The 26166-nt window shown below is 42.9% G+C and overlaps 30 non-coding genes across 30 annotated transcripts; all 30 read left to right on the top strand.

Annotated features, from left to right (window-relative positions):
• Positions 1–562: 562 nt before the first annotated feature.
• Positions 563–651, top strand: trnay-gua (transfer RNA tyrosine (anticodon GUA)). Its single transcript is given in 2 exon segments — positions 563–599; positions 616–651. It is a non-coding gene; the product is annotated as a tRNA-Tyr (tRNA).
• Positions 652–1435: 784 nt separating this feature from the next.
• Positions 1436–1524, top strand: trnay-gua (transfer RNA tyrosine (anticodon GUA)). Its single transcript is given in 2 exon segments — positions 1436–1472; positions 1489–1524. It is a non-coding gene; the product is annotated as a tRNA-Tyr (tRNA).
• A 784-nt stretch (positions 1525–2308) lies between these two features.
• On the top strand, positions 2309–2397 carry trnay-gua (transfer RNA tyrosine (anticodon GUA)). The gene is given in 2 exon segments: positions 2309–2345; positions 2362–2397. It is a non-coding gene; the product is annotated as a tRNA-Tyr (tRNA).
• Positions 2398–3181: 784 nt separating this feature from the next.
• trnay-gua (transfer RNA tyrosine (anticodon GUA)) lies at positions 3182–3270 on the top strand. Its single transcript is given in 2 exon segments — positions 3182–3218; positions 3235–3270. It is a non-coding gene; the product is annotated as a tRNA-Tyr (tRNA).
• A 784-nt stretch (positions 3271–4054) lies between these two features.
• On the top strand, positions 4055–4143 carry trnay-gua (transfer RNA tyrosine (anticodon GUA)). The gene is given in 2 exon segments: positions 4055–4091; positions 4108–4143. It is a non-coding gene; the product is annotated as a tRNA-Tyr (tRNA).
• A 784-nt stretch (positions 4144–4927) lies between these two features.
• Positions 4928–5016, top strand: trnay-gua (transfer RNA tyrosine (anticodon GUA)). Its single transcript is given in 2 exon segments — positions 4928–4964; positions 4981–5016. It is a non-coding gene; the product is annotated as a tRNA-Tyr (tRNA).
• A 784-nt stretch (positions 5017–5800) lies between these two features.
• trnay-gua (transfer RNA tyrosine (anticodon GUA)) lies at positions 5801–5889 on the top strand. Its single transcript is given in 2 exon segments — positions 5801–5837; positions 5854–5889. It is a non-coding gene; the product is annotated as a tRNA-Tyr (tRNA).
• Positions 5890–6673: 784 nt separating this feature from the next.
• On the top strand, positions 6674–6762 carry trnay-gua (transfer RNA tyrosine (anticodon GUA)). The gene is given in 2 exon segments: positions 6674–6710; positions 6727–6762. It is a non-coding gene; the product is annotated as a tRNA-Tyr (tRNA).
• Positions 6763–7546: 784 nt separating this feature from the next.
• Positions 7547–7635, top strand: trnay-gua (transfer RNA tyrosine (anticodon GUA)). The gene is given in 2 exon segments: positions 7547–7583; positions 7600–7635. It is a non-coding gene; the product is annotated as a tRNA-Tyr (tRNA).
• Positions 7636–8419: 784 nt separating this feature from the next.
• trnay-gua (transfer RNA tyrosine (anticodon GUA)) lies at positions 8420–8508 on the top strand. The gene is given in 2 exon segments: positions 8420–8456; positions 8473–8508. It is a non-coding gene; the product is annotated as a tRNA-Tyr (tRNA).
• Positions 8509–9292: 784 nt separating this feature from the next.
• On the top strand, positions 9293–9381 carry trnay-gua (transfer RNA tyrosine (anticodon GUA)). The gene is given in 2 exon segments: positions 9293–9329; positions 9346–9381. It is a non-coding gene; the product is annotated as a tRNA-Tyr (tRNA).
• Positions 9382–10165: 784 nt separating this feature from the next.
• On the top strand, positions 10166–10254 carry trnay-gua (transfer RNA tyrosine (anticodon GUA)). The gene is given in 2 exon segments: positions 10166–10202; positions 10219–10254. It is a non-coding gene; the product is annotated as a tRNA-Tyr (tRNA).
• Positions 10255–11038: 784 nt separating this feature from the next.
• On the top strand, positions 11039–11127 carry trnay-gua (transfer RNA tyrosine (anticodon GUA)). Its single transcript is given in 2 exon segments — positions 11039–11075; positions 11092–11127. It is a non-coding gene; the product is annotated as a tRNA-Tyr (tRNA).
• Positions 11128–11911: 784 nt separating this feature from the next.
• Positions 11912–12000, top strand: trnay-gua (transfer RNA tyrosine (anticodon GUA)). Its single transcript is given in 2 exon segments — positions 11912–11948; positions 11965–12000. It is a non-coding gene; the product is annotated as a tRNA-Tyr (tRNA).
• A 784-nt stretch (positions 12001–12784) lies between these two features.
• On the top strand, positions 12785–12873 carry trnay-gua (transfer RNA tyrosine (anticodon GUA)). Its single transcript is given in 2 exon segments — positions 12785–12821; positions 12838–12873. It is a non-coding gene; the product is annotated as a tRNA-Tyr (tRNA).
• Positions 12874–13657: 784 nt separating this feature from the next.
• On the top strand, positions 13658–13746 carry trnay-gua (transfer RNA tyrosine (anticodon GUA)). Its single transcript is given in 2 exon segments — positions 13658–13694; positions 13711–13746. It is a non-coding gene; the product is annotated as a tRNA-Tyr (tRNA).
• Positions 13747–14530: 784 nt separating this feature from the next.
• trnay-gua (transfer RNA tyrosine (anticodon GUA)) lies at positions 14531–14619 on the top strand. Its single transcript is given in 2 exon segments — positions 14531–14567; positions 14584–14619. It is a non-coding gene; the product is annotated as a tRNA-Tyr (tRNA).
• Positions 14620–15403: 784 nt separating this feature from the next.
• Positions 15404–15492, top strand: trnay-gua (transfer RNA tyrosine (anticodon GUA)). Its single transcript is given in 2 exon segments — positions 15404–15440; positions 15457–15492. It is a non-coding gene; the product is annotated as a tRNA-Tyr (tRNA).
• Positions 15493–16276: 784 nt separating this feature from the next.
• trnay-gua (transfer RNA tyrosine (anticodon GUA)) lies at positions 16277–16365 on the top strand. Its single transcript is given in 2 exon segments — positions 16277–16313; positions 16330–16365. It is a non-coding gene; the product is annotated as a tRNA-Tyr (tRNA).
• A 784-nt stretch (positions 16366–17149) lies between these two features.
• On the top strand, positions 17150–17238 carry trnay-gua (transfer RNA tyrosine (anticodon GUA)). The gene is given in 2 exon segments: positions 17150–17186; positions 17203–17238. It is a non-coding gene; the product is annotated as a tRNA-Tyr (tRNA).
• Positions 17239–18022: 784 nt separating this feature from the next.
• trnay-gua (transfer RNA tyrosine (anticodon GUA)) lies at positions 18023–18111 on the top strand. The gene is given in 2 exon segments: positions 18023–18059; positions 18076–18111. It is a non-coding gene; the product is annotated as a tRNA-Tyr (tRNA).
• A 784-nt stretch (positions 18112–18895) lies between these two features.
• Positions 18896–18984, top strand: trnay-gua (transfer RNA tyrosine (anticodon GUA)). Its single transcript is given in 2 exon segments — positions 18896–18932; positions 18949–18984. It is a non-coding gene; the product is annotated as a tRNA-Tyr (tRNA).
• Positions 18985–19768: 784 nt separating this feature from the next.
• trnay-gua (transfer RNA tyrosine (anticodon GUA)) lies at positions 19769–19857 on the top strand. The gene is given in 2 exon segments: positions 19769–19805; positions 19822–19857. It is a non-coding gene; the product is annotated as a tRNA-Tyr (tRNA).
• A 784-nt stretch (positions 19858–20641) lies between these two features.
• On the top strand, positions 20642–20730 carry trnay-gua (transfer RNA tyrosine (anticodon GUA)). The gene is given in 2 exon segments: positions 20642–20678; positions 20695–20730. It is a non-coding gene; the product is annotated as a tRNA-Tyr (tRNA).
• Positions 20731–21514: 784 nt separating this feature from the next.
• trnay-gua (transfer RNA tyrosine (anticodon GUA)) lies at positions 21515–21603 on the top strand. The gene is given in 2 exon segments: positions 21515–21551; positions 21568–21603. It is a non-coding gene; the product is annotated as a tRNA-Tyr (tRNA).
• A 784-nt stretch (positions 21604–22387) lies between these two features.
• trnay-gua (transfer RNA tyrosine (anticodon GUA)) lies at positions 22388–22476 on the top strand. The gene is given in 2 exon segments: positions 22388–22424; positions 22441–22476. It is a non-coding gene; the product is annotated as a tRNA-Tyr (tRNA).
• Positions 22477–23260: 784 nt separating this feature from the next.
• On the top strand, positions 23261–23349 carry trnay-gua (transfer RNA tyrosine (anticodon GUA)). The gene is given in 2 exon segments: positions 23261–23297; positions 23314–23349. It is a non-coding gene; the product is annotated as a tRNA-Tyr (tRNA).
• A 784-nt stretch (positions 23350–24133) lies between these two features.
• trnay-gua (transfer RNA tyrosine (anticodon GUA)) lies at positions 24134–24222 on the top strand. Its single transcript is given in 2 exon segments — positions 24134–24170; positions 24187–24222. It is a non-coding gene; the product is annotated as a tRNA-Tyr (tRNA).
• Positions 24223–25006: 784 nt separating this feature from the next.
• Positions 25007–25095, top strand: trnay-gua (transfer RNA tyrosine (anticodon GUA)). The gene is given in 2 exon segments: positions 25007–25043; positions 25060–25095. It is a non-coding gene; the product is annotated as a tRNA-Tyr (tRNA).
• Positions 25096–25879: 784 nt separating this feature from the next.
• On the top strand, positions 25880–25968 carry trnay-gua (transfer RNA tyrosine (anticodon GUA)). Its single transcript is given in 2 exon segments — positions 25880–25916; positions 25933–25968. It is a non-coding gene; the product is annotated as a tRNA-Tyr (tRNA).
• Positions 25969–26166: the final 198 nt, after the last annotated feature.

Here is a 26166-nt window from a genome sequence, read left to right on the forward strand (position 1 = left end):
GATCTACATTAAAGGTCGCTGACATTAAACTCCCACCGTCCTACAATCAAGTATACATTTGAGGGACACTGTAGGTGTATGGGAAATATCAAAACAGCTTCCTGTACTCCCTTTGACTTGATAAGGTGAAGGGTTCTAAGTCAGTAGCTATAGGTGCCCATGCAGTGTAACACACAGCGAACATAAGACATGTTCCAGACAGGTTAGGACAATTTTCAGAGAAAAAGTTGGGTGCAATCCCATGGTCCAACAGCGTTGGATCTACCAACAGTAAGGTAAGTGACATTCAAAAAAACACAGTCCTATGCTCTAGTATCAATTTCTCAAAATTGCTCCCTGTACTCCCCTGCGTCTGAACGCAGCCCAAGAGTTGGAAAAAGGAAGGATACTCATGTTGATGTGAAATATGTTCAGTGCCTCAGGCATGAAGGAACATGTAGAGTCAGACAGATACAGTTTTGTTATGTTCAAGTCCTTGCAACATGGAATTCTTGCAAAACACAGACTCTGTTAGGTCCCATGTATCCGATGGTCCAACAAACCAGACACTGCACATGTGATCCCTTCGATAGCTCAGTTGGTAGAGCGGAGGACTGTAGGTGTATGGGAACAGGAATCCTTAGGTCGCTGGTTCAACTCCGGCTCGGAGGAGATTTTACAATACCTTCTGTCTGTTCTGATTGAACGCAGCTAAAAACGAAAAAATGGATTGCAATGGCGTGTAATACCATTTCATAGTATAGCTGTACTCCTTTGAGTGATCAGTTGGAAAAGCAAAGACTTCTCTGTGTGTTGGAAGAAGACATGTTTCCTCCCACTTTACTCTAGTTTTCAGTCAGAAAGTAGGGCCAAGTCCTTAGGTCAAAAAAGACTGATCTACATTAAAGGTCGCTGACATTAAACTCCCACCGTCCTACAATCAAGTATACATTTGAGGGACACTGTAGGTGTATGGGAAATATCAAAACAGCTTCCTGTACTCCCTTTGACTTGATAAGGTGAAGGGTTCTAAGTCAGTAGCTATAGGTGCCCATGCAGTGTAACACACAGCGAACATAAGACATGTTCCAGACAGGTTAGGACAATTTTCAGAGAAAAAGTTGGGTGCAATCCCATGGTCCAACAGCGTTGGATCTACCAACAGTAAGGTAAGTGACATTCAAAAAAACACAGTCCTATGCTCTAGTATCAATTTCTCAAAATTGCTCCCTGTACTCCCCTGCGTCTGAACGCAGCCCAAGAGTTGGAAAAAGGAAGGATACTCATGTTGATGTGAAATATGTTCAGTGCCTCAGGCATGAAGGAACATGTAGAGTCAGACAGATACAGTTTTGTTATGTTCAAGTCCTTGCAACATGGAATTCTTGCAAAACACAGACTCTGTTAGGTCCCATGTATCCGATGGTCCAACAAACCAGACACTGCACATGTGATCCCTTCGATAGCTCAGTTGGTAGAGCGGAGGACTGTAGGTGTATGGGAACAGGAATCCTTAGGTCGCTGGTTCAACTCTGGCTCGGAGGAGATTTTACAAAACCTTCTGTCTGTTCTGATTGAACGCAGCTAAAAACGAAAAAATTGATTGCAATGGCGTGTAATACCATTTCATAGTATAGCTGTACTCCTTTGAGTGATCAGTTGGAAAAGCAAAGACTTCTCTGTGTGTTGGAAGAAGACATGTTTCCTCCCACTTTACTCTAGTTTTCAGTCAGAAAGTAGGGCCAAGTCCTTAGGTCAAAAAAGACTGATCTACATTAAAGGTCGCTGACATTAAACTCCCACCGTCCTACAATCAAGTATACATTTGAGGGACACTGTAGGTGTATGGGAAATATCAAAACAGCTTCCTGTACTCCCTTTGACTTGATAAGGTGAAGGGTTCTAAGTCAGTAGCTATAGGTGCCCATGCAGTGTAACACACAGCGAACATAAGGCATGTTCCAGACAGGTTAGGACAATTTTCAGAGAAAAAGTTGGGTGCAATCCCATGGTCCAACAGCGTTGGATCTACCAACAGTAAGGTAAGTGACATTCAAAAAAACACAGTCCTATGCTCTAGTATCAATTTCTCAAAATTGCTCCCTGTACTCCCCTGCGTCTGAACGCAGCCCAAGAGTTGGAAAAAGGAAGGATACTCATGTTGATGTGAAATATGTTCAGTGCCTCAGGCATGAAGGAACATGTAGAGTCAGACAGATACAGTTTTGTTATGTTCAAGTCCTTGCAACATGGAATTCTTGCAAAACACAGACTCTGTTAGGTCCCATGTATCCGATGGTCCAACAAACCAGACACTGCACATGTGATCCCTTCGATAGCTCAGTTGGTAGAGCGGAGGACTGTAGGTGTATGGGAACAGGAATCCTTAGGTCGCTGGTTCAACTCTGGCTCGGAGGAGATTTTACAATACCTTCTGTCTGTTCTGATTGAACGCAGCTAAAAACGAAAAAATTGATTGCAATGGCGTGTAATACCATTTCATAGTATAGCTGTACTCCTTTGAGTGATCAGTTGGAAAAGCAAAGACTTCTCTGTGTGTTGGAAGAAGACATGTTTCCTCCCACTTTACTCTAGTTTTCAGTCAGAAAGTAGGGCCAAGTCCTTAGGTCAAAAAAGACTGATCTACATTAAAGTTCGCTGACATTAAACTCCCACCGTCCTATAATCAAGTATACATTTGAGGGACACTGTAGGTGTATGGGAAATATCAAAACAGCTTCCTGTACTCCCTTTGACTTGATAAGGTGAAGGGTTCTAAGTCAGTAGCTATAGGTGCCCATGCAGTGTAACACACAGCGAACATAAGACATGTTCCAGACAGGTTAGGACAATTTTCAGAGAAAAAGTTGGGTGCAATCCCATGGTCCAACAGCGTTGGATCTACCAACAGTAAGGTAAGTGACATTCAAAAAAACACAGTCCTATGCTCTAGTATCAATTTCTCAAAATTGCTCCCTGTACTCCCCTGCGTCTGAACGCAGCCCAAGAGTTGGAAAAAGGAAGGATACTCATGTTGATGTGAAATATGTTCAGTGCCTCAGGCATGAAGGAACATGTAGAGTCAGACAGATACAGTTTTGTTATGTTCAAGTCCTTGCAACATGGAATTCTTGCAAAACACAGACTCTGTTAGGTCCCATGTATCCGATGGTCCAACAAACCAGACACTGCACATGTGATCCCTTCGATAGCTCAGTTGGTAGAGCGGAGGACTGTAGGTGTATGGGAACAGGAATCCTTAGGTCGCTGGTTCAACTCCGGCTCGGAGGAGATTTTACAATACCTTCTGTCTGTTCTGATTGAACGCAGCTAAAAACGAAAAAATTGATTGCAATGGCGTGTAATACCATTTCATAGTATAGCTGTACTCCTTTGAGTGATCAGTTGGAAAAGCAAAGACTTCTCTGTGTGTTGGAAGAAGACATGTTTCCTCCCACTTTACTCTAGTTTTCAGTCAGAAAGTAGGGCCAAGTCCTTAGGTCAAAAAAGACTGATCTACATTAAAGGTCGCTGACATTAAACTCCCACCGTCCTATAATCAAGTATACATTTGAGGGACACTGTAGGTGTATGGGAAATATCAAAACAGCTTCCTGTACTCCCTTTGACTTGATAAGGTGAAGGGTTCTAAGTCAGTAGCTATAGGTGCCCATGCAGTGTAACACACAGCGAACATAAGACATGTTCCAGACAGGTTAGGACAATTTTCAGAGAAAAAGTTGGGTGCAATCCCATGGTCCAACAGCGTTGGATCTACCAACAGTAAGGTAAGTGACATTCAAAAAAACACAGTCCTATGCTCTAGTATCAATTTCTCAAAATTGCTCCCTGTACTCCCCTGCGTCTGAACGCAGCCCAAGAGTTGGAAAAAGGAAGGATACTCATGTTGATGTGAAATATGTTCAGTGCCTCAGGCATGAAGGAACATGTAGAGTCAGACAGATACAGTTTTGTTATGTTCAAGTCCTTGCAACATGGAATTCTTGCAAAACACAGACTCTGTTAGGTCCCATGTATCCGATGGTCCAACAAACCAGACACTGCACATGTGATCCCTTCGATAGCTCAGTTGGTAGAGCGGAGGACTGTAGGTGTATGGGAACAGGAATCCTTAGGTCGCTGGTTCAACTCCGGCTCGGAGGAGATTTTACAATACCTTCTGTCTGTTCTGATTGAACGCAGCTAAAAACGAAAAAATTGATTGCAATGGCGTGTAATACCATTTCATAGTATAGCTGTACTCCTTTGAGTGATCAGTTGGAAAAGCAAAGACTTCTCTGTGTGTTGGAAGAAGACATGTTTCCTCCCACTTTACTCTAGTTTTCAGTCAGAAAGTAGGGCCAAGTCCTTAGGTCAAAAAAGACTGATCTACATTAAAGGTCGCTGACATTAAACTCCCACCGTCCTACAATCAAGTATACATTTGAGGGACACTGTAGGTGTATGGGAAATATCAAAACAGCTTCCTGTACTCCCTTTGACTTGATAAGGTGAAGGGTTCTAAGTCAGTAGCTATAGGTGCCCATGCAGTGTAACACACAGCGAACATAAGACATGTTCCAGACAGGTTAGGACAATTTTCAGAGAAAAAGTTGGGTGCAATCCCATGGTCCAACAGCGTTGGATCTACCAACAGTAAGGTAAGTGACATTCAAAAAAACACAGTCCTATGCTCTAGTATCAATTTCTCAAAATTGCTCCCTGTACTCCCCTGCGTCTGAACGCAGCCCAAGAGTTGGAAAAAGGAAGGATACTCATGTTGATGTGAAATATGTTCAGTGCCTCAGGCATGAAGGAACATGTAGAGTCAGACAGATACAGTTTTGTTATGTTCAAGTCCTTGCAACATGGAATTCTTGCAAAACACAGACTCTGTTAGGTCCCATGTATCCGATGGTCCAACAAACCAGACACTGCACATGTGATCCCTTCGATAGCTCAGTTGGTAGAGCGGAGGACTGTAGGTGTATGGGAACAGGAATCCTTAGGCCGCTGGTTCAACTCCGGCTCGGAGGAGATTTTACAAAACCTTCTGTCTGTTCTGATTGAACGCAGCTAAAAACGAAAAAATTGATTGCAATGGCGTGTAATACCATTTCATAGTATAGCTGTACTCCTTTGAGTGATCAGTTGGAAAAGCAAAGACTTCTCTGTGTGTTGGAAGAAGACATGTTTCCTCCCACTTTACTCTAGTTTTCAGTCAGAAAGTAGGGCCAAGTCCTTAGGTCAAAAAAGACTGATCTACATTAAAGGTCGCTGACATTAAACTCCCACCGTCCTACAATCAAGTATACATTTGAGGGACACTGTAGGTGTATGGGAAATATCAAAACAGCTTCCTGTACTCCCTTTGACTTGATAAGGTGAAGGGTTCTAAGTCAGTAGCTATAGGTGCCCATGCAGTGTAACACACAGCGAACATAAGACATGTTCCAGACAGGTTAGGACAATTTTCAGAGAAAAAGTTGGGTGCAATCCCATGGTCCAACAGCGTTGGATCTACCAACAGTAAGGTAAGTGACATTCAAAAAAACACAGTCCTATGCTCTAGTATCAATTTCTCAAAATTGCTCCCTGTACTCCCCTGCGTCTGAACGCAGCCCAAGAGTTGGAAAAAGGAAGGATACTCATGTTGATGTGAAATATGTTCAGTGCCTCAGGCATGAAGGAACATGTAGAGTCAGACAGATACAGTTTTGTTATGTTCAAGTCCTTGCAACATGGAATTCTTGCAAAACACAGACTCTGTTAGGTCCCATGTATCCGATGGTCCAACAAACCAGACACTGCACATGTGAGCCCTTCGATAGCTCAGTTGGTAGAGCGGAGGACTGTAGGTGTATGGGAACAGGAATCCTTAGGTCGCTGGTTCAACTCCGGCTCGGAGGAGATTTTACAATACCTTCTGTCTGTTCTGATTGAACGCAGCTAAAAACGAAAAAATTGATTGCAATGGCGTGTAATACCATTTCATAGTATAGCTGTACTCCTTTGAGTGATCAGTTGGAAAAGCAAAGACTTCTCTGTGTGTTGGAAGAAGACATGTTTCCTCCCACTTTACTCTAGTTTTCAGTCAGAAAGTAGGGCCAAGTCCTTAGGTCAAAAAAGACTGATCTACATTAAAGGTCGCTGACATTAAACTCCCACCGTCCTATAATCAAGTATACATTTGAGGGACACTGTAGGTGTATGGGAAATATCAAAACAGCTTCCTGTACTCCCTTTGACTTGATAAGGTGAAGGGTTCTAAGTCAGTAGCTATAGGTGCCCATGCAGTGTAACACACAGCGAACATAAGACATGTTCCAGACAGGTTAGGACAATTTTCAGAGAAAAAGTTGGGTGCAATCCCATGGTCCAACAGCGTTGGATCTACCAACAGTAAGGTAAGTGACATTCAAAAAAACACAGTCCTATGCTCTAGTATCAATTTCTCAAAATTGCTCCCTGTACTCCCCTGCGTCTGAACGCAGCCCAAGAGTTGGAAAAAGGAAGGATACTCATGTTGATGTGAAATATGTTCAGTGCCTCAGGCATGAAGGAACATGTAGAGTCAGACAGATACAGTTTTGTTATGTTCAAGTCCTTGCAACATGGAATTCTTGCAAAACACAGACTCTGTTAGGTCCCATGTATCCGATGGTCCAACAAACCAGACACTGCACATGTGAGCCCTTCGATAGCTCAGTTGGTAGAGCGGAGGACTGTAGGTGTATGGGAACAGGAATCCTTAGGTCGCTGGTTCAACTCCGGCTCGGAGGAGATTTTACAATACCTTCTGTCTGTTCTGATTGAACGCAGCTAAAAACGAAAAAATTGATTGCAATGGCGTGTAATACCATTTCATAGTATAGCTGTACTCCTTTGAGTGATCAGTTGGAAAAGCAAAGACTTCTCTGTGTGTTGGAAGAAGACATGTTTCCTCCCACTTTACTCTAGTTTTCAGTCAGAAAGTAGGGCCAAGTCCTTAGGTCAAAAAAGACTGATCTACATTAAAGGTCGCTGACATTAAACTCCCACCGTCCTACAATCAAGTATACATTTGAGGGACACTGTAGGTGTATGGGAAATATCAAAACAGCTTCCTGTACTCCCTTTGACTTGATAAGGTGAAGGGTTCTAAGTCAGTAGCTATAGGTGCCCATGCAGTGTAACACACAGCGAACATAAGACATGTTCCAGACAGGTTAGGACAATTTTCAGAGAAAAAGTTGGGTGCAATCCCATGGTCCAACAGCGTTGGATCTACCAACAGTAAGGTAAGTGACATTCAAAAAAACACAGTCCTATGCTCTAGTATCAATTTCTCAAAATTGCTCCCTGTACTCCCCTGCGTCTGAACGCAGCCCAAGAGTTGGAAAAAGGAAGGATACTCATGTTGATGTGAAATATGTTCAGTGCCTCAGGCATGAAGGAACATGTAGAGTCAGACAGATACAGTTTTGTTATGTTCAAGTCCTTGCAACATGGAATTCTTGCAAAACACAGACTCTGTTAGGTCCCATGTATCCGATGGTCCAACAAACCAGACACTGCACATGTGATCCCTTCGATAGCTCAGTTGGTAGAGCGGAGGACTGTAGGTGTATGGGAACAGGAATCCTTAGGTCGCTGGTTCAACTCCGGCTCGGAGGAGATTTTACAATACCTTCTGTCTGTTCTGATTGAACGCAGCTAAAAACGAAAAAATTGATTGCAATGGCGTGTAATACCATTTCATAGTATAGCTGTACTCCTTTGAGTGATCAGTTGGAAAAGCAAAGACTTCTCTGTGTGTTGGAAGAAGACATGTTTCCTCCCACTTTACTCTAGTTTTCAGTCAGAAAGTAGGGCCAAGTCCTTAGGTCAAAAAAGACTGATCTACATTAAAGGTCGCTGACATTAAACTCCCACCGTCCTACAATCAAGTATACATTTGAGGGACACTGTAGGTGTATGGGAAATATCAAAACAGCTTCCTGTACTCCCTTTGACTTGATAAGGTGAAGGGTTCTAAGTCAGTAGCTATAGGTGCCCATGCAGTGTAACACACAGCGAACATAAGACATGTTCCAGACAGGTTAGGACAATTTTCAGAGAAAAAGTTGGGTGCAATCCCATGGTCCAACAGCGTTGGATCTACCAACAGTAAGGTAAGTGACATTCAAAAAAACACAGTCCTATGCTCTAGTATCAATTTCTCAAAATTGCTCCCTGTACTCCCCTGCGTCTGAACGCAGCCCAAGAGTTGGAAAAAGGAAGGATACTCATGTTGATGTGAAATATGTTCAGTGCCTCAGGCATGAAGGAACATGTAGAGTCAGACAGATACAGTTTTGTTATGTTCAAGTCCTTGCAACATGGAATTCTTGCAAAACACAGACTCTGTTAGGTCCCATGTATCCGATGGTCCAACAAACCAGACACTGCACATGTGATCCCTTCGATAGCTCAGTTGGTAGAGCGGAGGACTGTAGGTGTATGGGAACAGGAATCCTTAGGTCGCTGGTTCAACTCCGGCTCGGAGGAGATTTTACAATACCTTCTGTCTGTTCTGATTGAACGCAGCTAAAAACGAAAAAATTGATTGCAATGGCGTGTAATACCATTTCATAGTATAGCTGTACTCCTTTGAGTGATCAGTTGGAAAAGCAAAGACTTCTCTGTGTGTTGGAAGAAGACATGTTTCCTCCCACTTTACTCTAGTTTTCAGTCAGAAAGTAGGGCCAAGTCCTTAGGTCAAAAAAGACTGATCTACATTAAAGGTCGCTGACATTAAACTCCCACCGTCCTACAATCAAGTATACATTTGAGGGACACTGTAGGTGTATGGGAAATATCAAAACAGCTTCCTGTACTCCCTTTGACTTGATAAGGTGAAGGGTTCTAAGTCAGTAGCTATAGGTGCCCATGCAGTGTAACACACAGCGAACATAAGACATGTTCCAGACAGGTTAGGACAATTTTCAGAGAAAAAGTTGGGTGCAATCCCATGGTCCAACAGCGTTGGATCTACCAACAGTAAGGTAAGTGACATTCAAAAAAACACAGTCCTATGCTCTAGTATCAATTTCTCAAAATTGCTCCCTGTACTCCCCTGCGTCTGAACGCAGCCCAAGAGTTGGAAAAAGGAAGGATACTCATGTTGATGTGAAATATGTTCAGTGCCTCAGGCATGAAGGAACATGTAGAGTCAGACAGATACAGTTTTGTTATGTTCAAGTCCTTGCAACATGGAATTCTTGCAAAACACAGACTCTGTTAGGTCCCATGTATCCGATGGTCCAACAAACCAGACACTGCACATGTGATCCCTTCGATAGCTCAGTTGGTAGAGCGGAGGACTGTAGGTGTATGGGAACAGGAATCCTTAGGTCGCTGGTTCAACTCCGGCTCGGAGGAGATTTTACAATACCTTCTGTCTGTTCTGATTGAACGCAGCTAAAAACGAAAAAATTGATTGCAATGGCGTGTAATACCATTTCATAGTATAGCTGTACTCCTTTGAGTGATCAGTTGGAAAAGCAAAGACTTCTCTGTGTGTTGGAAGAAGACATGTTTCCTCCCACTTTACTCTAGTTTTCAGTCAGAAAGTAGGGCCAAGTCCTTAGGTCAAAAAAGACTGATCTACATTAAAGGTCGCTGACATTAAACTCCCACCGTCCTACAATCAAGTATACATTTGAGGGACACTGTAGGTGTATGGGAAATATCAAAACAGCTTCCTGTACTCCCTTTGACTTGATAAGGTGAAGGGTTCTAAGTCAGTAGCTATAGGTGCCCATGCAGTGTAACACACAGCGAACATAAGACATGTTCCAGACAGGTTAGGACAATTTTCAGAGAAAAAGTTGGGTGCAATCCCATGGTCCAACAGCGTTGGATCTACCAACAGTAAGGTAAGTGACATTCAAAAAAACACAGTCCTATGCTCTAGTATCAATTTCTCAAAATTGCTCCCTGTACTCCCCTGCGTCTGAACGCAGCCCAAGAGTTGGAAAAAGGAAGGATACTCATGTTGATGTGAAATATGTTCAGTGCCTCAGGCATGAAGGAACATGTAGAGTCAGACAGATACAGTTTTGTTATGTTCAAGTCCTTGCAACATGGAATTCTTGCAAAACACAGACTCTGTTAGGTCCCATGTATCCGATGGTCCAACAAACCAGACACTGCACATGTGATCCCTTCGATAGCTCAGTTGGTAGAGCGGAGGACTGTAGGTGTATGGGAACAGGAATCCTTAGGCCGCTGGTTCAACTCCGGCTCGGAGGAGATTTTACAAAACCTTCTGTCTGTTCTGATTGAACGCAGCTAAAAACGAAAAAATTGATTGCAATGGCGTGTAATACCATTTCATAGTATAGCTGTACTCCTTTGAGTGATCAGTTGGAAAAGCAAAGACTTCTCTGTGTGTTGGAAGAAGACATGTTTCCTCCCACTTTACTCTAGTTTTCAGTCAGAAAGTAGGGCCAAGTCCTTAGGTCAAAAAAGACTGATCTACATTAAAGGTCGCTGACATTAAACTCCCACCGTCCTACAATCAAGTATACATTTGAGGGACACTGTAGGTGTATGGGAAATATCAAAACAGCTTCCTGTACTCCCTTTGACTTGATAAGGTGAAGGGTTCTAAGTCAGTAGCTATAGGTGCCCATGCAGTGTAACACACAGCGAACATAAGACATGTTCCAGACAGGTTAGGACAATTTTCAGAGAAAAAGTTGGGTGCAATCCCATGGTCCAACAGCGTTGGATCTACCAACAGTAAGGTAAGTGACATTCAAAAAAACACAGTCCTATGCTCTAGTATCAATTTCTCAAAATTGCTCCCTGTACTCCCCTGCGTCTGAACGCAGCCCAAGAGTTGGAAAAAGGAAGGATACTCATGTTGATGTGAAATATGTTCAGTGCCTCAGGCATGAAGGAACATGTAGAGTCAGACAGATACAGTTTTGTTATGTTCAAGTCCTTGCAACATGGAATTCTTGCAAAACACAGACTCTGTTAGGTCCCATGTATCCGATGGTCCAACAAACCAGACACTGCACATGTGAGCCCTTCGATAGCTCAGTTGGTAGAGCGGAGGACTGTAGGTGTATGGGAACAGGAATCCTTAGGTCGCTGGTTCAACTCCGGCTCGGAGGAGATTTTACAATACCTTCTGTCTGTTCTGATTGAACGCAGCTAAAAACGAAAAAATTGATTGCAATGGCGTGTAATACCATTTCATAGTATAGCTGTACTCCTTTGAGTGATCAGTTGGAAAAGCAAAGACTTCTCTGTGTGTTGGAAGAAGACATGTTTCCTCCCACTTTACTCTAGTTTTCAGTCAGAAAGTAGGGCCAAGTCCTTAGGTCAAAAAAGACTGATCTACATTAAAGGTCGCTGACATTAAACTCCCACCGTCCTATAATCAAGTATACATTTGAGGGACACTGTAGGTGTATGGGAAATATCAAAACAGCTTCCTGTACTCCCTTTGACTTGATAAGGTGAAGGGTTCTAAGTCAGTAGCTATAGGTGCCCATGCAGTGTAACACACAGCGAACATAAGACATGTTCCAGACAGGTTAGGACAATTTTCAGAGAAAAAGTTGGGTGCAATCCCATGGTCCAACAGCGTTGGATCTACCAACAGTAAGGTAAGTGACATTCAAAAAAACACAGTCCTATGCTCTAGTATCAATTTCTCAAAATTGCTCCCTGTACTCCCCTGCGTCTGAACGCAGCCCAAGAGTTGGAAAAAGGAAGGATACTCATGTTGATGTGAAATATGTTCAGTGCCTCAGGCATGAAGGAACATGTAGAGTCAGACAGATACAGTTTTGTTATGTTCAAGTCCTTGCAACATGGAATTCTTGCAAAACACAGACTCTGTTAGGTCCCATGTATCCGATGGTCCAACAAACCAGACACTGCACATGTGAGCCCTTCGATAGCTCAGTTGGTAGAGCGGAGGACTGTAGGTGTATGGGAACAGGAATCCTTAGGTCGCTGGTTCAACTCCGGCTCGGAGGAGATTTTACAATACCTTCTGTCTGTTCTGATTGAACGCAGCTAAAAACGAAAAAATTGATTGCAATGGCGTGTAATACCATTTCATAGTATAGCTGTACTCCTTTGAGTGATCAGTTGGAAAAGCAAAGACTTCTCTGTGTGTTGGAAGAAGACATGTTTCCTCCCACTTTACTCTAGTTTTCAGTCAGAAAGTAGGGCCAAGTCCTTAGGTCAAAAAAGACTGATCTACATTAAAGGTCGCTGACATTAAACTCCCACCGTCCTATAATCAAGTATACATTTGAGGGACACTGTAGGTGTATGGGAAATATCAAAACAGCTTCCTGTACTCCCTTTGACTTGATAAGGTGAAGGGTTCTAAGTCAGTAGCTATAGGTGCCCATGCAGTGTAACACACAGCGAACATAAGACATGTTCCAGACAGGTTAGGACAATTTTCAGAGAAAAAGTTGGGTGCAATCCCATGGTCCAACAGCGTTGGATCTACCAACAGTAAGGTAAGTGACATTCAAAAAAACACAGTCCTATGCTCTAGTATCAATTTCTCAAAATTGCTCCCTGTACTCCCCTGCGTCTGAACGCAGCCCAAGAGTTGGAAAAAGGAAGGATACTCATGTTGATGTGAAATATGTTCAGTGCCTCAGGCATGAAGGAACATGTAGAGTCAGACAGATACAGTTTTGTTATGTTCAAGTCCTTGCAACATGGAATTCTTGCAAAACACAGACTCTGTTAGGTCCCATGTATCCGATGGTCCAACAAACCAGACACTGCACATGTGAGCCCTTCGATAGCTCAGTTGGTAGAGCGGAGGACTGTAGATGTATGGGAACAGGAATCCTTAGGTTGCTGGTTCAACTCCGGCTCAGAGGAGATTTTACAATACCTTCTGTCTGTTCTGATTGAACGCAGCTAAAAACGAAAAAATTGATTGCAATGGCGTGTAATACCATTTCATAGTATAGCTGTACTCCTTTGAGTGATCAGTTGGAAAAGCAAAGACTTCTCTGTGTGTTGGAAGAAGACATGTTTCCTCCCACTTTACTCTAGTTTTCAGTCAGAAAGTAGGGCCAAGTCCTTAGGTCAAAAAAGACTGATCTACATTAAAGGTCGCTGACATTAAACTCCCACCGTCCTACAATCAAGTATACATTTGAGGGACACTGTAGGTGTATGGGAAATATCAAAACAGCTTCCTGTACTCCCTTTGACTTGATAAGGTGAAGGGTTCTAAGTCAGTAGCTATAGGTGCCCATGCAGTGTAACACACAGCGAACATAAGACATGTTCCAGACAGGTTAGGACAATTTTCAGAGAAAAAGTTGGGTGCAATCCCATGGTCCAACAGCGTTGGATCTACCAACAGTAAGGTAAGTGACATTCAAAAAAACACAGTCCTATGCTCTAGTATCAATTTCTCAAAATTGCTCCCTGTACTCCCCTGCGTCTGAACGCAGCCCAAGAGTTGGAAAAAGGAAGGATACTCATGTTGATGTGAAATATGTTCAGTGCCTCAGGCATGAAGGAACATGTAGAGTCAGACAGATACAGTTTTGTTATGTTCAAGTCCTTGCAACATGGAATTCTTGCAAAACACAGACTCTGTTAGGTCCCATGTATCCGATGGTCCAACAAACCAGACACTGCACATGTGATCCCTTCGATAGCTCAGTTGGTAGAGCGGAGGACTGTAGGTGTATGGGAACAGGAATCCTTAGGTCGCTGGTTCAACTCCGGCTCGGAGGAGATTTTACAATACCTTCTGTCTGTTCTGATTGAACGCAGCTAAAAACGAAAAAATTGATTGCAATGGCGTGTAATACCATTTCATAGTATAGCTGTACTCCTTTGAGTGATCAGTTGGAAAAGCAAAGACTTCTCTGTGTGTTGGAAGAAGACATGTTTCCTCCCACTTTACTCTAGTTTTCAGTCAGAAAGTAGGGCCAAGTCCTTAGGTCAAAAAAGACTGATCTACATTAAAGGTCGCTGACATTAAACTCCCACCGTCCTATAATCAAGTATACATTTGAGGGACACTGTAGGTGTATGGGAAATATCAAAACAGCTTCCTGTACTCCCTTTGACTTGATAAGGTGAAGGGTTCTAAGTCAGTAGCTATAGGTGCCCATGCAGTGTAACACACAGCGAACATAAGACATGTTCCAGACAGGTTAGGACAATTTTCAGAGAAAAAGTTGGGTGCAATCCCATGGTCCAACAGCGTTGGATCTACCAACAGTAAGGTAAGTGACATTCAAAAAAACACAGTCCTATGCTCTAGTATCAATTTCTCAAAATTGCTCCCTGTACTCCCCTGCGTCTGAACGCAGCCCAAGAGTTGGAAAAAGGAAGGATACTCATGTTGATGTGAAATATGTTCAGTGCCTCAGGCATGAAGGAACATGTAGAGTCAGACAGATACAGTTTTGTTATGTTCAAGTCCTTGCAACATGGAATTCTTGCAAAACACAGACTCTGTTAGGTCCCATGTATCCGATGGTCCAACAAACCAGACACTGCACATGTGATCCCTTCGATAGCTCAGTTGGTAGAGCGGAGGACTGTAGGTGTATGGGAACAGGAATCCTTAGGTCGCTGGTTCAACTCCGGCTCGGAGGAGATTTTACAATACCTTCTGTCTGTTCTGATTGAACGCAGCTAAAAACGAAAAAATTGATTGCAATGGCGTGTAATACCATTTCATAGTATAGCTGTACTCCTTTGAGTGATCAGTTGGAAAAGCAAAGACTTCTCTGTGTGTTGGAAGAAGACATGTTTCCTCCCACTTTACTCTAGTTTTCAGTCAGAAAGTAGGGCCAAGTCCTTAGGTCAAAAAAGACTGATCTACATTAAAGGTCGCTGACATTAAACTCCCACCGTCCTACAATCAAGTATACATTTGAGGGACACTGTAGGTGTATGGGAAATATCAAAACAGCTTCCTGTACTCCCTTTGACTTGATAAGGTGAAGGGTTCTAAGTCAGTAGCTATAGGTGCCCATGCAGTGTAACACACAGCGAACATAAGACATGTTCCAGACAGGTTAGGACAATTTTCAGAGAAAAAGTTGGGTGCAATCCCATGGTCCAACAGCGTTGGATCTACCAACAGTAAGGTAAGTGACATTCAAAAAAACACAGTCCTATGCTCTAGTATCAATTTCTCAAAATTGCTCCCTGTACTCCCCTGCGTCTGAACGCAGCCCAAGAGTTGGAAAAAGGAAGGATACTCATGTTGATGTGAAATATGTTCAGTGCCTCAGGCATGAAGGAACATGTAGAGTCAGACAGATACAGTTTTGTTATGTTCAAGTCCTTGCAACATGGAATTCTTGCAAAACACAGACTCTGTTAGGTCCCATGTATCCGATGGTCCAACAAACCAGACACTGCACATGTGAGCCCTTCGATAGCTCAGTTGGTAGAGCGGAGGACTGTAGGTGTATGGGAACAGGAATCCTTAGGTCGCTGGTTCAACTCCGGCTCGGAGGAGATTTTACAATACCTTCTGTCTGTTCTGATTGAACGCAGCTAAAAACGAAAAAATTGATTGCAATGGCGTGTAATACCATTTCATAGTATAGCTGTACTCCTTTGAGTGATCAGTTGGAAAAGCAAAGACTTCTCTGTGTGTTGGAAGAAGACATGTTTCCTCCCACTTTACTCTAGTTTTCAGTCAGAAAGTAGGGCCAAGTCCTTAGGTCAAAAAAGACTGATCTACATTAAAGGTCGCTGACATTAAACTCCCACCGTCCTATAATCAAGTATACATTTGAGGGACACTGTAGGTGTATGGGAAATATCAAAACAGCTTCCTGTACTCCCTTTGACTTGATAAGGTGAAGGGTTCTAAGTCAGTAGCTATAGGTGCCCATGCAGTGTAACACACAGCGAACATAAGACATGTTCCAGACAGGTTAGGACAATTTTCAGAGAAAAAGTTGGGTGCAATCCCATGGTCCAACAGCGTTGGATCTACCAACAGTAAGGTAAGTGACATTCAAAAAAACACAGTCCTATGCTCTAGTATCATTTTCTCAAAATTGCTCCCTGTACTCCCCTGCGTCTGAACGCAGCCCAAGAGTTGGAAAAAGGAAGGATACTCATGTTGATGTGAAATATGTTCAGTGCCTCAGGCATGAAGGAACATGTAGAGTCAGACAGATACAGTTTTGTTATGTTCAAGTCCTTGCAACATGGAATTCTTGCAAAACACAGACTCTGTTAGGTCCCATGTATCCGATGGTCCAACAAACCAGACACTGCACATGTGATCCCTTCGATAGCTCAGTTGGTAGAGCGGAGGACTGTAGGTGTATGGGAACAGGAATCCTTAGGTCGCTGGTTCAACTCCGGCTCGGAGGACATTTTACAAAACCTTCTGTCTGTTCTGATTGAACGCAGCTAAAAACGAAAAAATTGATTGCAATGGCGTGTAATACCATTTCATAGTATAGCTGTACTCCTTTGAGTGATCAGTTGGAAAAGCAAAGACTTCTCTGTGTGTTGGAAGAAGACATGTTTCCTCCCACTTTACTCTAGTTTTCAGTCAGAAAGTAGGGCCAAGTCCTTAGGTCAAAAAAGACTGATCTACATTAAAGGTCGCTGACATTAAACTCCCACCGTCCTACAATCAAGTATACATTTGAGGGACACTGTAGGTGTATGGGAAATATCAAAACAGCTTCCTGTACTCCCTTTGACTTGATAAGGTGAAGGGTTCTAAGTCAGTAGCTATAGGTGCCCATGCAGTGTAACACACAGCGAACATAAGACATGTTCCAGACAGGTTAGGACAATTTTCAGAGAAAAAGTTGGGTGCAATCCCATGGTCCAACAGCGTTGGATCTACCAACAGTAAGGTAAGTGACATTCAAAAAAACACAGTCCTATGCTCTAGTATCAATTTCTCAAAATTGCTCCCTGTACTCCCCTGCGTCTGAACGCAGCCCAAGAGTTGGAAAAAGGAAGGATACTCATGTTGATGTGAAATATGTTCAGTGCCTCAGGCATGAAGGAACATGTAGAGTCAGACAGATACAGTTTTGTTATGTTCAAGTCCTTGCAACATGGAATTCTTGCAAAACACAGACTCTGTTAGGTCCCATGTATCCGATGGTCCAACAAACCAGACACTGCACATGTGATCCCTTCGATAGCTCAGTTGGTAGAGCGGAGGACTGTAGGTGTATGGGAACAGGAATCCTTAGGTCGCTGGTTCAACTCCGGCTCGGAGGAGATTTTACAATACCTTCTGTCTGTTCTGATTGAACGCAGCTAAAAACGAAAAAATTGATTGCAATGGCGTGTAATACCATTTCATAGTATAGCTGTACTCCTTTGAGTGATCAGTTGGAAAAGCAAAGACTTCTCTGTGTGTTGGAAGAAGACATGTTTCCTCCCACTTTACTCTAGTTTTCAGTCAGAAAGTAGGGCCAAGTCCTTAGGTCAAAAAAGACTGATCTACATTAAAGGTCGCTGACATTAAACTCCCACCGTCCTATAATCAAGTATACATTTGAGGGACACTGTAGGTGTATGGGAAATATCAAAACAGCTTCCTGTACTCCCTTTGACTTGATAAGGTGAAGGGTTCTAAGTCAGTAGCTATAGGTGCCCATGCAGTGTAACACACAGCGAACATAAGACATGTTCCAGACAGGTTAGGACAATTTTCAGAGAAAAAGTTGGGTGCAATCCCATGGTCCAACAGCGTTGGATCTACCAACAGTAAGGTAAGTGACATTCAAAAAAACACAGTCCTATGCTCTAGTATCAATTTCTCAAAATTGCTCCCTGTACTCCCCTGCGTCTGAACGCAGCCCAAGAGTTGGAAAAAGGAAGGATACTCATGTTGATGTGAAATATGTTCAGTGCCTCAGGCATGAAGGAACATGTAGAGTCAGACAGATACAGTTTTGTTATGTTCAAGTCCTTGCAACATGGAATTCTTGCAAAACACAGACTCTGTTAGGTCCCATGTATCCGATGGTCCAACAAACCAGACACTGCACATGTAAGCCCTTCGATAGCTCAGTTGGTAGAGCGGAGGACTGTAGGTGTATGGGAACAGGAATCCTTAGGTCGCTAGTTCAACTCCGGCTCGGAGGAAATTTTACAATACCTTCTGTCTGTTCTGATTGAACGCAGCTAAAAACGAAAAAATTGATTGCAATGGCGTGTAATACCATTTCATAGTATAGCTGTACTCCTTTGAGTGATCAGTTGGAAAAGCAAAGACTTCTCTGTGTGTTGGAAGAAGACATGTTTCCTCCCACTTTACTCTAGTTTTCAGTCAGAAAGTAGGGCCAAGTCCTTAGGTCAAAAAAGACTGATCTACATTAAAGGTCGCTGACATTAAACTCCCACCGTCCTACAATCAAGTATACATTTGAGGGACACTGTAGGTGTATGGGAAATATCAAAACAGCTTCCTGTACTCCCTTTGACTTGATAAGGTGAAGGGTTCTAAGTCAGTAGCTATAGGTGCCCATGCAGTGTAACACACAGCGAACATAAGACATGTTCCAGACAGGTTAGGACAATTTTCAGAGAAAAAGTTGGGTGCAATCCCATGGTCCAACAGCGTTGGATCTACCAACAGTAAGGTAAGTGACATTCAAAAAAACACAGTCCTATGCTCTAGTATCAATTTCTCAAAATTGCTCCCTGTACTCCCCTGCGTCTGAACGCAGCCCAAGAGTTGGAAAAAGGAAGGATACTCATGTTGATGTGAAATATGTTCAGTGCCTCAGGCATGAAGGAACATGTAGAGTCAGACAGATACAGTTTTGTTATGTTCAAGTCCTTGCAACATGGAATTCTTGCAAAACACAGACTCTGTTAGGTCCCATGTATCCGATGGTCCAACAAACCAGACACTGCACATGTGATCCCTTCGATAGCTCAGTTGGTAGAGCGGAGGACTGTAGGTGTATGGGAACAGGAATCCTTAGGTCGCTGGTTCAACTCCGGCTCGGAGGAGATTTTACAATACCTTCTGTCTGTTCTGATTGAACGCAGCTAAAAACGAAAAAATTGATTGCAATGGCGTGTAATACCATTTCATAGTATAGCTGTACTCCTTTGAGTGATCAGTTGGAAAAGCAAAGACTTCTCTGTGTGTTGGAAGAAGACATGTTTCCTCCCACTTTACTCTAGTTTTCAGTCAGAAAGTAGGGCCAAGTCCTTAGGTCAAAAAAGACTGATCTACATTAAAGGTCGCTGACATTAAACTCCCACCGTCCTATAATCAAGTATACATTTGAGGGACACTGTAGGTGTATGGGAAATATCAAAACAGCTTCCTGTACTCCCTTTGACTTGATAAGGTGAAGGGTTCTAAGTCAGTAGCTATAGGTGCCCATGCAGTGTAACACACAGCGAACATAAGACATGTTCCAGACAGGTTAGGACAATTTTCAGAGAAAAAGTTGGGTGCAATCCCATGGTCCAACAGCGTTGGATCTACCAACAGTAAGGTAAGTGACATTCAAAAAAACACAGTCCTATGCTCTAGTATCATTTTCTCAAAATTGCTCCCTGTACTCCCCTGCGTCTGAACGCAGCCCAAGAGTTGGAAAAAGGAAGGATACTCATGTTGATGTGAAATATGTTCAGTGCCTCAGGCATGAAGGAACATGTAGAGTCAGACAGATACAGTTTTGTTATGTTCAAGTCCTTGCAACATGGAATTCTTGCAAAACACAGACTCTGTTAGGTCCCATGTATCCGATGGTCCAACAAACCAGACACTGCACATGTGATCCCTTCGATAGCTCAGTTGGTAGAGCGGAGGACTGTAGGTGTATGGGAACAGGAATCCTTAGGTCGCTGGTTCAACTCCGGCTCGGAGGACATTTTACAAAACCTTCTGTCTGTTCTGATTGAACGCAGCTAAAAACGAAAAAATTGATTGCAATGGCGTGTAATACCATTTCATAGTATAGCTGTACTCCTTTGAGTGATCAGTTGGAAAAGCAAAGACTTCTCTGTGTGTTGGAAGAAGACATGTTTCCTCCCACTTTACTCTAGTTTTCAGTCAGAAAGTAGGGCCAAGTCCTTAGGTCAAAAAAGACTGATCTACATTAAAGGTCGCTGACATTAAACTCCCACCGTCCTACAATCAAGTATACATTTGAGGGACACTGTAGGTGTATGGGAAATATCAAAACAGCTTCCTGTACTCCCTTTGACTTGATAAGGTGAAGGGTTCTAAGTCAGTAGCTATAGGTGCCCATGCAGTGTAACACACAGCGAACATAAGACATGTTCCAGACAGGTTAGGACAATTTTCAGAGAAAAAGTTGGGTGCAATCCCATGGTCCAACAGCGTTGGATCTACCAACAGTAAGGTAAGTGACATTCAAAAAAACACAGTCCTATGCTCTAGTATCAATTTCTCAAAATTGCTCCCTGTACTCCCCTGCGTCTGAACGCAGCCCAAGAGTTGGAAAAAGGAAGGATACTCATGTTGATGTGAAATATGTTCAGTGCCTCAGGCATGAAGGAACATGTAGAGTCAGACAGATACAGTTTTGTTATGTTCAAGTCCTTGCAACATGGAATTCTTGCAAAACACAGACTCTGTTAGGTCCCATGTATCCGATGGTCCAACAAACCAGACACTGCACATGTGATCCCTTCGATAGCTCAGTTGGTAGAGCGGAGGACTGTAGGTGTATGGGAACAGGAATCCTTAGGTCGCTGGTTCAACTCCGGCTCGGAGGAGATTTTACAATACCTTCTGTCTGTTCTGATTGAACGCAGCTAAAAACGAAAAAATTGATTGCAATGGCGTGTAATACCATTTCATAGTATAGCTGTACTCCTTTGAGTGATCAGTTGGAAAAGCAAAGACTTCTCTGTGTGTTGGAAGAAGACATGTTTCCTCCCACTTTACTCTAGTTTTCAGTCAGAAAGTAGGGCCAAGTCCTTAGGTCAAAAAAGACTGATCTACATTAAAGGTCGCTGACATTAAACTCCCACCGTCCTATAATCAAGTATACATTTGAGGGACACTGTAGGTGTATGGGAAATATCAAAACAGCTTCCTGTACTCCCTTTGACTTGATAAGGTGAAGGGTTCTAAGTCAGTAGCTATAGGTGCCCATGCAGTGTAACACACAGCGAACATAAGACATGTTCCAGACAGGTTAGGACAATTTTCAGAGAAAAAGTTGGGTGCAATCCCATGGTCCAACAGCGTTGGATCTACCAACAGTAAGGTAAGTGACATTCAAAAAAACACAGTCCTATGCTCTAGTATCAATTTCTCAAAATTGCTCCCTGTACTCCCCTGCGTCTGAACGCAGCCCAAGAGTTGGAAAAAGGAAGGATACTCATGTTGATGTGAAATATGTTCAGTGCCTCAGGCATGAAGGAACATGTAGAGTCAGACAGATACAGTTTTGTTATGTTCAAGTCCTTGCAACATGGAATTCTTGCAAAACACAGACTCTGTTAGGTCCCATGTATCCGATGGTCCAACAAACCAGACACTGCACATGTAAGCCCTTCGATAGCTCAGTTGGTAGAGCGGAGGACTGTAGGTGTATGGGAACAGGAATCCTTAGGTCGCTAGTTCAACTCCGGCTCGGAGGAAATTTTACAATACCTTCTGTCTGTTCTGATTGAACGCAGCTAAAAACGAAAAAATTGATTGCAATGGCGTGTAATACCATTTCATAGTATAGCTGTACTCCTTTGAGTGATCAGTTGGAAAAGCAAAGACTTCTCTGTGTGTTGGAAGAAGACATGTTTCCTCCCACTTTACTCTAGTTTTCAGTCAGAAAGTAGGGCCAAGTCCTTAGGTCAAAAAAGACTGATCTACATTAAAGGTCGCTGACATTAAACTCCCACCGTCCTACAATCAAGTATACATTTGAGGGACACTGTAGGTGTATGGGAAATATCAAAACAGCTTCCTGTACTCCCTTTGACTTGATAAGGTGAAGGGTTCTAAGTCAGTAGCTATAGGTGCCCATGCAGTGTAACACACAGCGAACATAAGACATGTTCCAGACAGGTTAGGACAATTTTCAGAGAAAAAGTTGGGTGCAATCCCATGGTCCAACAGCGTTGGATCTACCAACAGTAAGGTAAGTGACATTCAAAAAAACACAGTCCTATGCTCTAGTATCAATTTCTCAAAATTGCTCCCTGTACTCCCCTGCGTCTGAACGCAGCCCAAGAGTTGGAAAAAGGAAGGATACTCATGTTGATGTGAAATATGTTCAGTGCCTCAGGCATGAAGGAACATGTAGAGTCAGACAGATACAGTTTTGTTATGTTCAAGTCCTTGCAACATGGAATTCTTGCAAAACACAGACTCTGTTAGGTCCCATGTATCCGATGGTCCAACAAACCAGACACTGCACATGTGATCCCTTCGATAGCTCAGTTGGTAGAGCGGAGGACTGTAGGTGTATGGGAACAGGAATCCTTAGGTCGCTGGTTCAACTCCGGCTCGGAGGAGATTTTACAATACCTTCTGTCTGTTCTGATTGAACGCAGCTAAAAACGAAAAAATTGATTGCAATGGCGTGTAATACCATTTCATAGTATAGCTGTACTCCTTTGAGTGATCAGTTGGAAAAGCAAAGACTTCTCTGTGTGTTGGAAGAAGACATGTTTCCTCCCACTTTACTCTAGTTTTCAGTCAGAAAGTAGGGCCAAGTCCTTAGGTCAAAAAAGACTGATCTACATTAAAGGTCGCTGACATTAAACTCCCACCGTCCTACAATCAAGTATACATTTGAGGGACACTGTAGGTGTATGGGAAATATCAAAACAGCTTCCTGTACTCCCTTTGACTTGATAAGGTGAAGGGTTCTAAGTCAGTAGCTATAGGTGCCCATGCAGTGTAACACACAGCGAACATAAGACATGTTCCAGACAGGTTAGGACAATTTTCAGAGAAAAAGTTGGGTGCAATCCCATGGTCCAACAGCGTTGGATCTACCAACAGTAAGGTAAGTGACATTCAAAAAAACACAGTCCTATGCTCTAGTATCAATTTCTCAAAATTGCTCCCTGTACTCCCCTGCGTCTGAACGCAGCCCAAGAGTTGGAAAAAGGAAGGATACTCATGTTGATGTGAAATATGTTCAGTGCCTCAGGCATGAAGGAACATGTAGAGTCAGACAGATACAGTTTTGTTATGTTCAAGTCCTTGCAACATGGAATTCTTGCAAAACACAGACTCTGTTAGGTCCCATGTATCCGATGGTCCAACAAACCAGACACTGCACATGTGAGCCCTTCGATAGCTCAGTTGGTAGAGCGGAGGACTGTAGGTGTATGGGAACAGGAATCCTTAGGTCGCTGGTTCAACTCCGGCTCGGAGGAGATTTTACAATACCTTCTGTCTGTTCTGATTGAACGCAGCTAAAAACGAAAAAATTGATTGCAATGGCGTGTAATACCATTTCATAGTATAGCTGTACTCCTTTGAGTGATCAGTTGGAAAAGCAAAGACTTCTCTGTGTGTTGGAAGAAGACATGTTTCCTCCCACTTTACTCTAGTTTTCAGTCAGAAAGTAGGGCCAAGTCCTTAGGTCAAAAAAGACTGATCTACATTAAAGGTCGCTGACATTAAACTCCCACCGTCCTATAATCAAGTATACATTTGAGGGACACTGTAGGTGTATGGGAAATATCAAAACAGCTTCCTGTACTCCCTTTGACTTGATAAGGTGAAGGGTTCTAAGTCAGTAGCTATAGGTGCCCATGCAGTGTAACACACAGCGAACATAAGACATGTTCCAGACAGGTTAGGACAATTTTCAGAGAAAAAGTTGGGTGCAATCCCATGGTCCAACAGCGTTGGATCTACCAACAGTAAGGTAAGTGACATTCAAAAAAACACAGTCCTATGCTCTAGTATCAATTTCTCAAAATTGCTCCCTGTACTCCCCTGCGTCTGAACGCAGCCCAAGAGTTGGAAAAAGGAAGGATACTCATGTTGATGTGAAATATGTTCAGTGCCTCAGGCATGAAGGAACATGTAGAGTCAGACAGATACAGTTTTGTTATGTTCAAGTCCTTGCAACATGGAATTCTTGCAAAACACAGACTCTGTTAGGTCCCATGTATCCGATGGTCCAACAAACCAGACACTGCACATGTGATCCCTTTGATAGCTCAGTTGGTAGAGCGGAGGACTGTAGGTGTATGGGAACAGGAATCCTTAGGTCGCTGGTTCAACTCCGGCTCGGAGGAGATTTTACAAAACCTTCTGTCTGTTCTGATTGAACGCAGCTAAAAACGAAAAAATTGATTGCAATGGCGTGTAATACCATTTCATAGTATAGCTGTACTCCTTTGAGTGATCAGTTGGAAAAGCAAAGACTTCTCTGTGTGTTGGAAGAAGACATGTTTCCTCCCACTTTACTCTAGTTTTCAGTCAGAAAGTAGGGCCAAGTCCTTAGGTCAAAAAAGACTGATCTACATTAAAGGTCGCTGACATTAAACTCCCACCGTCCTACAATCAAGTATACATTTGAGGGACACTGTAGGTGTATGGGAAATATCAAAACAGCTTCCTGTACTCCCTTTGACTTGATAAGGTGAAGGGTTCTAAGTCAGTAGCTATAGGTGCCCATGCAGTGTAACACACAGCGAACATAAGACATGTTCCAGACAGGTTAGGACAATTTTCAGAGAAAAAGTTGGGTGCAATCCCATGGTCCAACAGCGTTGGATCTACCAACAGTAAGGTAAGTGACATTCAAAAAAACACAGTCCTATGCTCTAGTATCAATTTCTCAAAATTGCTCCCTGTACTCCCCTGCGTCTGAACGCAGCCCAAGAGTTGGAAAAAGGAAGGATACTCATGTTGATGTGAAATATGTTCAGTGCCTCAGGCATGAAGGAACATGTAGAGTCAGACAGATACAGTTTTGTTATGTTCAAGTCCTTGCAACATGGAATTCTTGCAAAACACAGACTCTGTTAGGTCCCATGTATCCGATGGTCCAACAAACCAGACACTGCACATGTGATCCCTTCGATAGCTCAGTTGGTAGAGCGGAGGACTGTAGGTGTATGGGAACAGGAATCCTTAGGTCGCTGGTTCAACTCCGGCTCGGAGGAGATTTTACAATACCTTCTGTCTGTTCTGATTGAACGCAGCTAAAAACGAAAAAATTGATTGCAATGGCGTGTAATACCATTTCATAGTATAGCTGTACTCCTTTGAGTGATCAGTTGGAAAAGCAAAGACTTCTCTGTGTGTTGGAAGAAGACATGTTTCCTCCCACTTTACTCTAGTTTTCAGTCAGAAAGTAGGGCCAAGTCCTTAGGTCAAAAAAGACTGATCTACATTAAAGGTCGCTGACATTAAACTCCCACCGTCCTACAATCAAGTATACATTTGAGGGACACTGTAGGTGTATGGGAAATATCAAAACAGCTTCCTGTACTCCCTTTGACTTGATAAGGTGAAGGGTTCTAAGTCAGTAGCTATAGGTGCCCATGCAGTGTAACACACAGCGAACATAAGACATGTTCCAGACAGGTTAGGACAATTTTCAGAGAAAAAGTTGGGTGCAATCCCATGGTCCAACAGCGTTGGATCTACCAACAGTAAGGTAAGTGACATTCAAAAAAACACAGTCCTATGCTCTAGTATCAATTTCTCAAAATTGCTCCCTGTACTCCCCTGCGTCTGAACGCAGCCCAAGAGTTGGAAAAAGGAAGGATACTCATGTTGATGTGAAATATGTTCAGTGCCTCAGGCATGAAGGAACATGTAGAGTCAGACAGATACAGTTTTGTTATGTTCAAGTCCTTGCAACATGGAATTCTTGCAAAACACAGACTCTGTTAGGTCCCATGTATCCGATGGTCCAACAAACCAGACACTGCACATGTGATCCCTTCGATAGCTCAGTTGGTAGAGCGGAGGACTGTAGGTGTATGGGAACAGGAATCCTTAGGTCGCTGGTTCAACTCCGGCTCGGAGGAGATTTTACAATACCTTCTGTCTGTTCTGATTGAACGCAGCTAAAAATGAAAAAATTGATTGCAATGGCGTGTAATACCATTTCATAGTATAGCTGTACTCCTTTGAGTGATCAGTTGGAAAAGCAAAGACTTCTCTGTGTGTTGGAAGAAGACATGTTTCCTCCCACTTTACTCTAGTTTTCAGTCAGAAAGTAGGGC

Source organism: Rhamphochromis longiceps, linkage group LG10, assembly GCF_057381845.1.
Source record: "Rhamphochromis longiceps isolate RC_006_pf linkage group LG10, R_longiceps_female_GT1.1, whole genome shotgun sequence".
In the NCBI taxonomy this organism is placed as follows: Eukaryota; Metazoa; Chordata; class Actinopteri; order Cichliformes; family Cichlidae; genus Rhamphochromis; species Rhamphochromis longiceps.